Genomic DNA, 13,003 nt, shown 5'->3' with positions numbered 1-13,003 from the left:
TGTTCCCCCGAGAAAGAAGAGGGGTCGTCCGAAGAAGGCCAATTGAGTCGCTGATGGCCATGCATATCCCCCAGGCACCCAACACCTGTGTGCAAACCAGTTAACCTTGTCGACCTACATCCAAATCACCCACTTGACATGGAGGGTCAAAGTTGTGACAATGCACCAAATGACTGTGGATTCCACTCTGGACATTTTAACTACCAAGACTACCAACTCACCTGTGAACTTTGGATGATCATCACATTGTACAGCACTTCAAATTCCGTTCACCATCCTTACACATGTTTGGAAATAAAATCACAATCACACAATACTTGCCTCTGTCGTGATTCCTACTTTGTTTGTGCCATGGCGATGATGAGCTGCTAAGGAACACTGTGCCTGCAAACTACTACAGCAATGCGAACACCGTTATGTGAGTCATGTGAATGTGACACATATGAGGGAGACACAACACTAGGACAACACCACACATACTCACCAGGGCTCCTAACTCCTCGTCAACACTGATGTCAACAGGAAATTCAGTGAAATGCGCACACACAACACCCATCCTGGGTCAGTGGCAAGCAGCTCACAGGTACAGGATGCGAATTTCTGTCGGATGTGTGGACACACACGGAGCACATCCCAAAGTGAAGGGCAGGTTTATTAAATATTCACAATGTGAGAATTCCACAACTGATGCACGTTAACCTCACATGACAGTGAGCAAACAATTAAACATGTGGTGAACGATGAAAGTCCAGGGGTGTGTGGCACATCATTGGTTGGGACAACGAGTACTTGCACTTTGGAACAAGGATCTGGGTCTTGGGGTTCAGACCAAACCATACAGCATCCAAAGTACCCTGTGAAGGACAGACAGAAAAGACAATCAAAAGCACAGATATACAGCAGACAACAACAATATACATGCCCAAAACAAAACACTACCCAGACACAACCTAACAATCAGGTAAACACTGTTAGGGAGAACAGACTACCAAAAAGGACACATCACAGCAAGCATCCTGACAAGTAGCATACTGCCACACTCAATCAGCACCAGTGCACCACCAACATAGGTCAGGCTGACACAATACTGTGACAACACATTCCTGTATACTGACATTCATGTGAAGAAGTTTTGGATCAGCTGGCTCCGAACATCACCATCACCCTCATCATCACTGGCATCATGTCCCAGGCCAGGATCCTCCATGGCTGGTGGAGGTTGGTCATCGTCATCCTGGATGAGAGGCAACCGCTTCCGCACTGCCAGGTTGTGTAGCATGCAGCACACTATGATGATCCTGCACACCTTCGCAGGTGCATATGGGAGGGTCCCTCCTGTCTTGTCCCGGCAGCGGAATCTGCTTTTCAGGAGTCCAAATGTCCGCTCGATCACCCACCTGGTCCGGCCATGTACCTCATTGTAGCGTATTTCTGCCGGTGTCACAGTGTTCCTGAGGGGTGTCAGCAACCACGGCATGTTGGGGTATCCAGAGTCACCTACAGAGAGCCAATTGCACATTAGTGGAGTGTGAAAATAGGGTGCTAATTAACTTTAGCAAACACACACAATGCGAAACAGTCAGTACACACCAACAAGCCAGGAACACTGGTACTCCATCTGTGCCATCATCGCTGGGATGCGACTACTGCTCATTATGTAGGCGGCGTGTGCTGAGCCAGGGAACCGTGCGCACACATGGGAAATGGTCATGTCCGCCAAACAAACCACCAGAGCATTGATGGAGAGGAAATGCTTCCTGTTCCAGTACGTCTGCTCATGTGCCTGTGGTGGTACCAAAGCCACATGTTTCCCATCAATGGAGCCAATGACATGTGGCATCCTGTCCAGGGCATAGAAGTCCCCCTTGATGTTAGCGAGTTGTTGTGCTTTGGGGAAATGGATGTACTGGTTGAGGAAATGCAACATCGCCTCCAACACATCCCGAAGCACACGGCTGAACATAGTCTGTGACATCCCACCAGCAGTAGCAACAGTGTGCAGGAAAGTACCGGTGGCAAAAAAGTTTAGGGCTGCCATCACCTTCACCTTGGTGGTCAGCGCTGTAGGGTATGTCCGGCCAGGTTGCAGATGTGGGGCCAACTGCTCCGTCAATTCTTCGATCAGTGGCCTGGTGAAGCAGTACCATCGCATGCAGTCACGCTCAACCATGGTTTCAAGGTCAGGGAACGGTCTGTGGACAGCTGGTCTCCTGCAGTACATAGATGAGCAAAGACAGTTTGTCATTCCCCCTATCTATGTGCCAGTGTACATGGCAAATAGCACATGAAACCACATTACAGGACACAAGCACATGATGTGTGTGCTGTTGGGTATGGGCACACATGTCAGATACATGCCCATCATCTGACATCTCAGCTCTACAGTCCACACAGCAAGGTCCATGTTGTGCTGTGAGAAATCAATGGGCTCTGTCACAGTACATCAGTACGAGTGTCACATACCAGACACACACAACAGTAACTAGTGAGGACAGATGTCTACCCCACATCACAGGTTTTTGACAGACACACATAAGGACCTTGTGTCGCAACATGGACACCATCATGATGTAGCGTCCCATATGCACAACACAACGCACACATGAAGTGCCCCATGATTTCTTGCCAACTCAAACATCGATGTCTGTGACACACAGACGTAACATCAACTCACATTGACAATATACATGGATGTTGTGACCGTTTGACATTGAGCACATTAAATCTGAGTCAATGCACACATACTGTGGATGAACATCACATATGTGACACTGTGACACCCTATGAGACACATACCATTCCACTGAAGAGTCAGGGTGTATGTCACATGACATACACTATGTGTCCTTGCCTCATGCACTGAAATATACTCTTGACAACCACAGTGGTTATGTGTCCAGGCCACAATTGTATCTGTCCCCATGACACCTTGCCCTGCCTGGGAGTGGGTGCCACTAAGTGAAACATCCAAAATCACATGTTCACACACAGGTAATGCAGCCTGACATGCACTTTGAGATACTGTGTCGCAGACTGTATTGTTGTTGGTGTGCCCATGGGTCAATGGCAAGCTATGGTGTATGGCACACCTTGCACATTGACTTCTATGGTGACTGATGCGGGTGACCGATTCAAAAGACGCGTCAGACACCTAGGGAAGGAGCCACACGCAAGCCTTGCATGCACACCTTGCACATGGACTTCTATGGGGACTAACGTGGGTGACCGATTCGAAAGACGTGTCGGAAACCTAGGGAAGGAGCCGCACCCACACCTTGCACGGATACCTTGCATATGGACTTCTATGGGGAATGACGCGGGTGACCGATTCAAAAGACGCGTCGGACACCTAGGGAAGGAGCCGCATGCACACCTTGCACGCACGCCTTGCACATGGACTTCAATGGGGACTGACGCGGGTGACCAATTCGAAAGGCGCGTCGGACACCTAGGAAAAGAGCCGCATGCACGCCTTGCACGCACGCCTTGCACATGCACTTCTATGGGGACTGATGCGGGTGACTGATTCGAAAGATGCTTCGGACACCTAGGGAAGGAGCCGCATGCACGCCTTGCACGCATGCCTTGCACATGGACTTCTATGGGGACTGACGCAGGTGACCGATTCGAAAGACGCATCGGACACCTAGGGAAGAAGCTGCATGCACGCCTTGCACGCACACCTTGCACATTGACTTCTATGGGGAATGACGCGGATTTGAGCCTGGTACGAATCGGTTACTAGAAAATCCGTTGGCTGCCTGCAACAATGTATCAGACTGGTCAGTGCAATGCTTTTTAATATTTCAAACGATGTGGAAGGCGTGTGCAAGCCGTGCAATGTGATGGATTAGCCAGATTCATAGGATGCAAACGTGTCAGACCTATTGCTTTTGACGAATGGGACTGAATCTGCCTCTGCAGCACAGATATAAGGCTGTCTGTTCCCCTGGGAGCTCACTTGCCTGCACTACATGCTCCAGAGTGACATCTCTGCTACCACTGCTGCTGTCTCTGCATCCACTGGCTCCAACAATGGCACGTACTGTGGAGAGGGCCCCAGCCTTCACAGAGGAGGAGATAAAGGCCATGCTGGACAGCCTCCTTCCACAGTACAGCAAGCTGTATGGGAAACCAGGGGAGCAGGTGAGTGTGCTCTCCACATCCCTTTTTCATTGTGTATGTTGTCTGACTGGCACCAATTACATTGTGTTCACCAGTGTCTAGCATGCTCACAGAGTAGTTGGTACCCTCAAGGTGTTTAGGTACCTGTACTGGGCAGGTACTGTGCATCAAAAGAGCATTTTCACACAGTTGTAATACTCAGGTAATGTTTCCATTTTGAAAATGCAGGACAACAGTCAATCACCATATTTGCACTACCTGTGTCCATCATATGCCCTAGCAAGAAAGACATGTATATCCAACTATGTAATGCACAAACATGTGGCATGTGTGGTAATGGACTTTTTTATCCTTGTCATCCTCACAGTTTGATGCCCATCAGAAGCAGGAGATCTGGCTGACCATTGCCCGGGCTGTTCGATCTGTGGGGCTCTACAGATGCCCCATCCGCAACTGCCAGAAGAGGTGGCAGGACCTTCGTGGCTGGACCCAGAGGATTGCCAGAGTTCAGCTGATGCTGTCGCCTCCTTGCAGAAGGGGGTGACGACGGACACTGACCCCCCCACATGCTCCGGATTCTGGTGGTCTTCCCAGACCTGGATGGGCAGTTAAAGGCCAGTCAGCAGCAAGGAGGGGGTAAGTGCATGCATTCTCTGTGTACTATGTCTCACATGCTCTTTGCACTCCTTCATCCTGGTTACACTTCCACAGATATCCTGTCTGCTTGTACAGGAGTCATGTGCCCAAATTAGGTCATGGCCCATCCTCATCTGATACACAGGTGTGCCCCTTTCAGTCTGTGACTTGTGTAACTTGGGTTGTGTGTCCCTGCTGTTGTCCAAACTTGAGGTTGTGAATAGCATCTGCTACCGGTGCGCTGTTTTGTCTTCATGAGTGAGGCTAATGATTCCCATGTGGCTGCACATTGCCAGCAATCAGACATGTACTCTGTGTGGGCAATTGATTTGTGTTCCAATTTATGTTTTGGCACACCATATGTGCCAGGGGTATTTGCCACACAGCCATGAAGCAGGTACGACATTTAGGGGGCATCAGAAGAATGTACATCATGTGTTTCACACATGCATGAACACATGCCTGGTGTCCAGGGTAATCCCATGTTGCACATGTTCCTGGTCAGGTATGCCTACTCCGGACATGAAGTACACTCTGTTCTTCTACTCCTGTGTGTCAGCCTACATTTTGTGCATTGTGAAATCTGCAATATGGTGTCTTCCTCTGTGTCATTGTGAAGTGGCCTACCCTCTTAGACTCCTGTGGTGTTGGTCATTTTGGTCTGTGCCGCTAGCTGAGGTGTGGCTAATGGATCATCACAATGGGTCAATGCATAGGTGTGTAATCACTTGACGGTGCATAATGTTGGACTATACATCACAGTGCAGGCATCCTCAATTCGTTCTCATCATGCTGTGATGTCATCATGCTTACATATTGGTGCTTGCAGTCACTCAACTGTTGCATTTGTATTACGTGTGCTCATCAGATGCCTGAAGATGTGGGTCGCAGTGGGGGTACCTGTGCACTTGACAGCTGCAGGGTTTACCTTCTCAAAAATGTTAATGATTGTGACACAGTGCAGACTGTTTAATTTTGGATGCACTGCCCCTGAGACTGAAGCCAGTGATGGCTGCTTAGCCATACTGGGCCGCAGCATGGTATCCCACTTGCTGATGTGTATCATGCAGTAATGTCAGTTGTACAGCATGCACTCTATTGTGGCATTGACCATCAAGAAATGGGCACCTCATGGTGTCTTGTGAATTAAGAATATCCATTTCACTGACAATGATGTTGGCCATCCCTAATCCTGACACATGTACTGAGTCATCGGCAGGAGATGGGATGTGTGTGTACTAGCAGATTTCAATCATGATTTATGCAGTTCTGAGACATGTCTATGTGGTGCGTGTGCCCACATATGAGAAGAGGCATACTACATGCATCAGACAGATGGGACAATGGAGGGGCAGGATATGAGGGGCATGGTTGACTGGCAGACTGACAGGTGTCATATTCAAGAAATGTCTGCCCTTTTTGCAATATCTGTCACTTGATGCTAAGGCATCCTCTGTGATGTGCTGTACTGACTGATGTGTCAGGTGAAACAGGTGACTGATGTGGATCTGTTTATCCCAATTGATTGCAGATACATATACGGCTACTGGAGGAGACAGCTCCATGGACCAAGAGGAGCCGCAGAGCCAGACTGGGTCCGCTTCAGAGGAGTTGGAGGGACCCAGTGGCACAGAGGGTGAGGGGAGCCACACAGAGGAGACATCAGCAACAACCACCTCAGCTGAGTAACACAGCATCTCCAGTGAGGACTCCCTTGTGGAAGCGGGTGTCAGCAGACCACAGACAAAACCTAGCGAGTCTGTCCCTGCCACAACCAACATATCCACCGTCCCTTCTGCTCCCATCCCAGATGTCTGTGGAGGCCCCCATGTGAGGGAACATGTCTCTTTTGGTCCAGGCACCGCACCACCTGCCCCTGTCTCCCCTGCTGCCTTGAGTGTGGTGTCTGTGGACTTACTGAAGCAGCTCCATGTAGGGCAGACAGCGATGCTGAGTGTCCTCCATTCCCACACCACTCTGTTGACTCAACTGGTGTCCTTCATGGAGGGCATCTCATCCAACATGTCTGCCCTACATCGGACCATTCAGTCCATGGCCTCCACATAGATGGCAGCAGCGTCCCTCCTCCAACAGTCCCTCACCCCTCCTACCTCTACCATATCCACAGTTCCCACTACCCTACCTGTCCAACGCACACACACACCGGCACTGGCATGCACCACAATGGACCCAAGCAGCACACAGCCACGCAAGTCAAAATCAAAAGCCACAGGCACGCCCACTCCGGGGAATGATGGCACACACACAGGGGATGGGTCACAGACACACAAACAGGCATTCACAAGCACTGCGCAGACCTCAAATGCCTCTCCCTCCAAAAGCACTTCCCCTGCCTCACCTGCAACCCTCCCTTCCAAGCAGCTCTTCCTCTGTGACCTTGGCCTCTTCCCCACCGATTCATCTGCTCTGACGCACAAGGGGAAGAGGAAGTCACCACGCACAGGGGGGAGTTACCCTGCCACACAGACACCCTGCCTCAGGCGCACGGACACTGAGGCCCCCATCCGCAAGTCCCCCCGGAGCAGGAAGAGCAAGACCCCCCCAATCCCACCGCTCAAAGTCAGTCTCCGTCCTGCAGCCCCAAGCCTACCACATGCACTTCCACCCCCACCTCACACGCTCAGCCTGTTCCTGCCACTGATGTGGGGATCGTGCCCCCCCCCTGTCCTGCTAACCTCACCTGAGCCCCATGACACTCCTTTGGAGTTTGGCACTGCAGTGGAGACCCCGTCCCAAACATCTGGCCTGCCCACTGCAGTGGTGCCGGTAACAAGCCCATCTGACTTGAGCCCTGCAGTGGTGACAGCACCCTTCCAATTTGAATTGCGCCCTGCCGTGGTGACGGCACCCACTGTGTCAGACACCTCCACTGCAGTTGCCAGTGACACTCCTGCACCCACCAGCCCTCCCCTACCCTGTTCTGCTGTCCCCTGATCCTGTCCCTGTGGTGCCTGGCCTGCCACTGTCTATGCCCCTCCAAGGGGAGATGTCCCCTGCCCGTAGTAGTGTATGCAAGCAATGGTTGACAACTTGTCACATCTCACCCTGGGCGGACTCCTGATATGGACTGGTCATTGGCCTTTTGACATTGCGACTAAACGGTTTCAAAGAGTTATGTCCCCAATAAAGTCAAATGTTGTTATCCAGTGTTGGTGCATCAAATGTACATGATGTTGATGATAAGTGTCATGGACTTGCTGTTGTACAGGTGTTTCAAAGGTATTACAGAATGGTTTGTTGATGTGATGTACTCCAAGTGGTCCATGGAATATGTGTGCTTTTCTGATATGTATCCATGACATCCTTAGCTGCAATTTCAGGGTGTGATGATGGCAAAATGTTGTGACCAGGATTTTCTCTTTGGGTTTGCTACTTCACATCTTTTGCATACACTGTTGCACATAGGTTGTGCTTACATTTGGGCACATAGTAAGATTACCTGACTCGGACCATCTCCACTGGACAGGCATGTTTGTGCATCCATGTTACACAAGTCTTCTGTGTCTTCAGGCCAACTTGCTCTACATGTGTGTTGCATATGTGCATATGACTGGAGGAAGACTCCTGTACACAAGCTTCTGTGACCAGAGCTTTTCTTGTGTTGTAATTGTTGGATCACTGGGCAAGTGTTGTGCTGGCATGACAGAAGCCTGCACAGACAAAGTTTGGCACAGCTGACCTTCCCCAGGAGTGGAGTTCCCTCATGGCATTGTGTCATTCCGTGACATTGCCTGGGCACATGGTGTGTGTTGTGTGAGCATGTGTGTGTGTGTTCACTTCCCTTTTTTGGACGCAGACAGATGTACCTGTTTTGTGGACTTGCTGACTTGGCCTGTGTTTATCTAACTTCTTTGCCCTGCCTTTTCTGGGGGGTGCATAATATACTACTGGTCATTAGGGTGTCATCCCTGGCTGTTTCAGTTGTAAATTCCAGGGATGTTGTCCAACGCATGTGGGACACATTCTGGATTACCATTGGCACTTATGTGTTACCAACATCATGTTGTTTTCCCCCAGCACCCCTGGGATTGTCATGTGTGCATAAGCAAGATCACCAGTCCCTGTGTGCCTAGCTAATGCACATTGTTGCAGATCAAGGTGTGTGGTGTTGAGGGTGGCCAAATGGGAGTTGTTTCATGTCTTGGCCCCTACCTTCTTTTTGCCCATTGTTTGCAGGCCATGGCCAGTGATTTGTGTTTATGGAGGTGTGATGTGAGTTTGTTGTCCCGGACACATGACCCAGGACGCACAGCTGACTGTGCTACGCAGTATGGGGAAAACCTGGCTTCATCATAACAGTGGGATTGACTTACAGGCTAATGTCACCACAAATTAGGGTACTAGAGTGTCGTGCTGTGTTGGGTCTGTCTCTTGCTGTGTTGGTTGCTGTTCCACTCACCTTGTGTCACATGAATCCTTTGTGATCCCACTCACCTGACAATGCCTGCTTGCCCACAAAGGTGTGCCCAGTTAAAGAGTTACTTTTGAATGGCACTGTGTACACATGTGTGTCATTGTTGTTCAGCCCACCGTCATGCGTTGTGTACTAGCGTGGGGACACTGAGACACACACATGTGTTGTGTATGATATGCAGTGTGTGGGGTCTGTCTGTGTTTGTGCATCTGCGCCTCAGCATTGGTATGGCTTTAGCGTTCCATTGGGGGGATGTTGTTTGGGGGTTTGTCCCTGATGTCCATGCATCTTGTAGCTCATCACCCTGCACATTGATCATGTTTGGTATGTCCCATTGGTGCCGTGGTATGTGACTTTGTCGCCTAACATCGACAGTCTCCACAGGATTCTGCAGTTTGTGTGTCTGTTCATAGAGATATGTGTGCATGCATCATGATGCTCACTTTTCACATAGTCTAATTATGCACTGATGGCATTGCCAGGGGTCATGGCCAATGCTTGTCTGCACATAACAGAGGGAGTTCTTGTTCTACACAGCATTCTTTGCCTCTCGTACCTATGTTTGTATGTGACACAACCATCACATTGCCACTACATTGGTTGAGGTGTTGGGTCCAGTAGTAACAAATGCTGGTCTGGTGATGCTGCTATTGTTATGTCCACACTCACTTTTTGGTCACTGTAGTGATGGGAGTATTAGACCCCTTTACCACAATGATCCGACAATGCAGGTTTTTTGGACCCCACACTCACCTTTGGCTCACTGTAGTGATATGGGGTTTAGACCCCATTACCACAATGATCCTAAAAATCGTGTATTTGGAACCCCACAACAAGCATTTGTGCAGACATGTGATGTGAGTCAGTATATTCTCTGCGAGGGGTTTTGGAAGACAGGATAAATGGCGCTCAGGCAGGTAAACGGTAAGGTATAGCGAGAGAAAAGAAGAACAATGGCTTCACGGTGCAAGCAGGTCAGGGGAAGACCCAAAACCCCTATGTAAGGTGTGAGCTACAAACCCATGCCAAAACAATTATAAACAAGTCCTGTGCACACGTTTAAGATAAATAAAACATTCACAGTATAGTAAAAGTAGTTCAACACTTGTAGTTCTGTGAATGTTGTTTTAAATCAAGTTGAGTTCATCAATGCAAAAAGCGCCAGCCGACACGTATTTCGTCAACAGGTAGAAACCTGTGACTCTTCAGGGATGGGAACAATACAATAACAATAATCAAACATGCGACAAGGAAAAGGTGACATAAAATCAATAAGAACGGTGAAGCAAAAAACAAATCACACTTCAATAATTAGTGGCGAAAAAACATCATACGCAAAAAATATTGATAGTGAAAATCCTAACGGAAGAAAACATTAAAGGAGAAGAGAAAAAGGAGCTTTTAAAAGGATGGGGTATATGGTTCACAGAGAAAGAAAAGATGATGAGCCAGGAGCTGTGACATACAGTGACATAGCACTAAAGTGAAGGCCGCAGAAACCACCTCAAAAGCTGAGTTGGGTGTGTAACAAATGTCAATCTAAGTTGGTAGTTGCACCGCAATGTATAGAAAAATGACAGTAAATGGTCCAAATATGGTCAAAAGTTGAGAAAATGAATATAAATCATTCCTCGAAGCAAAGTTATTAGGAAAAATTAAGTAAATGGTCGGAAAAGGCAAAATTGTCCATGTGTACATAATAGTAAAAGAATTGTAAAATGATTAAACAAAGCGCAATTGTGCGCATAACGTGCCCTCCGAGGAGAGCGGTGAACCATATGATTAGGGAGTCAAAATTCAAAAACACTAAAACATTGTTGTAATACATAATGTCAATGAAACATCGAAAGGCTGATTAAAACATAAAACAGGCCGAAAGTGGGCCACGGTAGAGGTGAAAGGAAAACGTGTAACCAGAGCATTCAAGTAAAAGAGAGCGGCTGAAATGCCGGATCAGAAAGTGTAGTATTACCTGATGAAAGCGAGTTAGGGTGGAAATAAGAAAAAAGTAAGAGAAAGATGGGGGAGGGCCGGGAGAGAAACGGAAAGATACTCGTTATAGTGGCATAGTCCCGCAGTGACTTTAAAAATATACAGCGAGAGTAAACTCGTGTAGGAAAATGAGCGGGAATGAAAAGAGCATAACTCACCGAGATGTCGGTGAAAATTCCTAAAGGATCCGAAGGTAGAGTTCGGGTGTTCGAATAGCAATTACTGGAATAAACAAATCACACGGGCAGATACGTCCGTGTATCAATGGAGCCTAAAGGGGAGTGGGGGCAGAAGTGAGTACTTGGTGTCGGACCGAAAAAGGAGAAAAAATAAATAAATCTCCATGGGGTATAGGAAGGGTTTAAAATTACCTGGTGAAGGCGGGTCAAGATCATGAGTGTCTCGTTGCCGGAGTGCGGGAGGATTACTGAAAACCGAAAGCAGTTTAAGAAGGCATGAGAATGCCGGAAAGCTAGAGAGCTGATCCCCGTGTCTACAGTCGGGACGGAAGTAGTGTGAATGTGGGTAGTAAGTGCAAAAGAAAGGATAGAAAGACTGTGAGTACAAAACAAAACAGAGCAAAAATAAATGACGGCGTCAGCCTTAAAATAAAAATAATAGACAAATAAATATAAAGGACAGACTTAACAAACAAAGGATCGCTGTGAGCATGGTATAAGAGAAATTAACATGGAGTAAAAGCGGGTCTAAGGGAAAACGATCATGAAAACACATCAAAGGAATATAAAGTGCTGGTCTGGCACATATCTTCATGTAAATGAGAAAGACAAAATTAGCTAGTTACATGCAGTTGAGAAAGCGGTAAATGGAGTGCAGAATGAAATGGAATCGATAAGAGAGAAGCATCAAAATTAAGTAACCGAAAACAATGTAATTATGTTTCAATAAAGTGTGACACATAGAAGCATATAGTCACAAGAAAAGACTCTAATAAATCGTGCTGGATCAAGGATGCAGTGCATTAACACTGTGTGTGGACCTAGTGAGAGCGTAATGGTGACCAAATCAAAAAAACAGTCTAATGGCAATTTGACAGGACAGAAATCTAAGCAAATGTAAGGAAGGAAAGAAAGACAAGAAAAAGAGACGGAAGACAGAACACAAGGAAAAAGGGCGTTGAATTAGGCATATTTCAAAACACATGGTAAGGTTACGCCCATAGTCGTGAGTAATGGTAAAGGAAGAATGCAAGGTAAAGAGGTGTTATTTGGAGCCCAAGAAATATTGAAGTTCATGGTCGGTGTTCTGGCCGTGACTCACAGTGTGTAGACGCATAATCCAGGTCGCCTCAAGGCGTCTCAGTCTAAGTTCACGGTTCCCCCCCTTATATTGGGTTGGGCAATGTCAATTCCAAAGAAGGAGAATTTCTTGTGGGCTCCTTTTGTGGGACATGATGCTATGTGTATAGCCAGAGGGTATCTAGAATCCTGTTGGTGAGTCACAATGTATGTTCACTGTCAGGATCTGTGTTGTCGCCATTTTGCACACACAAACATATAATCTTGCCAAGATGTTAGGGGGATGGTTTGCTTGGTCAACCTATGAGTGGGGAGGGTAGTGGTGCAGGGCACACAGCCCCCTATGAGTGGGGAGGGTAGTGGTGCAGGGCATGCAGCCCCCTATGAGTGGGTAGAGTAGTGGAGGGTAGTGGTGCAGGGCATGCAGCCCCCTATGAGTGGGGAGGGTAGTGGAGGGTATTGGTGCAGGTCATACAGCCCCCTATGAGTGGGGAGTGTTGTGGTGCAGGGAATAGATCCCCCTATGAGATAGGGGTAGTGGTGCAGAGCATACAGC

General features: G+C 48.1%; 1 long non-coding RNA gene across 1 annotated transcript; it reads right to left on the bottom strand.

The window, feature by feature from the left end:
• Window positions 1-735: 735 nt before the first annotated feature.
• LOC146865415 (uncharacterized) lies at window positions 736-11,690 on the bottom strand. The gene is made up of 3 exons (XR_014976632.1): window positions 11,560-11,690; window positions 1,116-1,497; window positions 736-854 (listed from the first exon to the last, which is right to left on the bottom strand). It is a non-coding gene; the product is annotated as an uncharacterized LOC146865415 (long non-coding RNA).
• Between the last annotated feature and the right edge of the window lie 1,313 nt (window positions 11,691-13,003).

The sequence above is a fragment of the Triturus cristatus genome, chromosome 2_1, assembly GCF_964204655.1.
Source record: "Triturus cristatus chromosome 2_1, aTriCri1.1, whole genome shotgun sequence".
Taxonomy (NCBI): Eukaryota; Metazoa; Chordata; class Amphibia; order Caudata; family Salamandridae; genus Triturus; species Triturus cristatus.
Note: the sequence above shows the minus strand (reverse complement) of the source record. Positions and strands in the feature narration are given on the sequence as shown.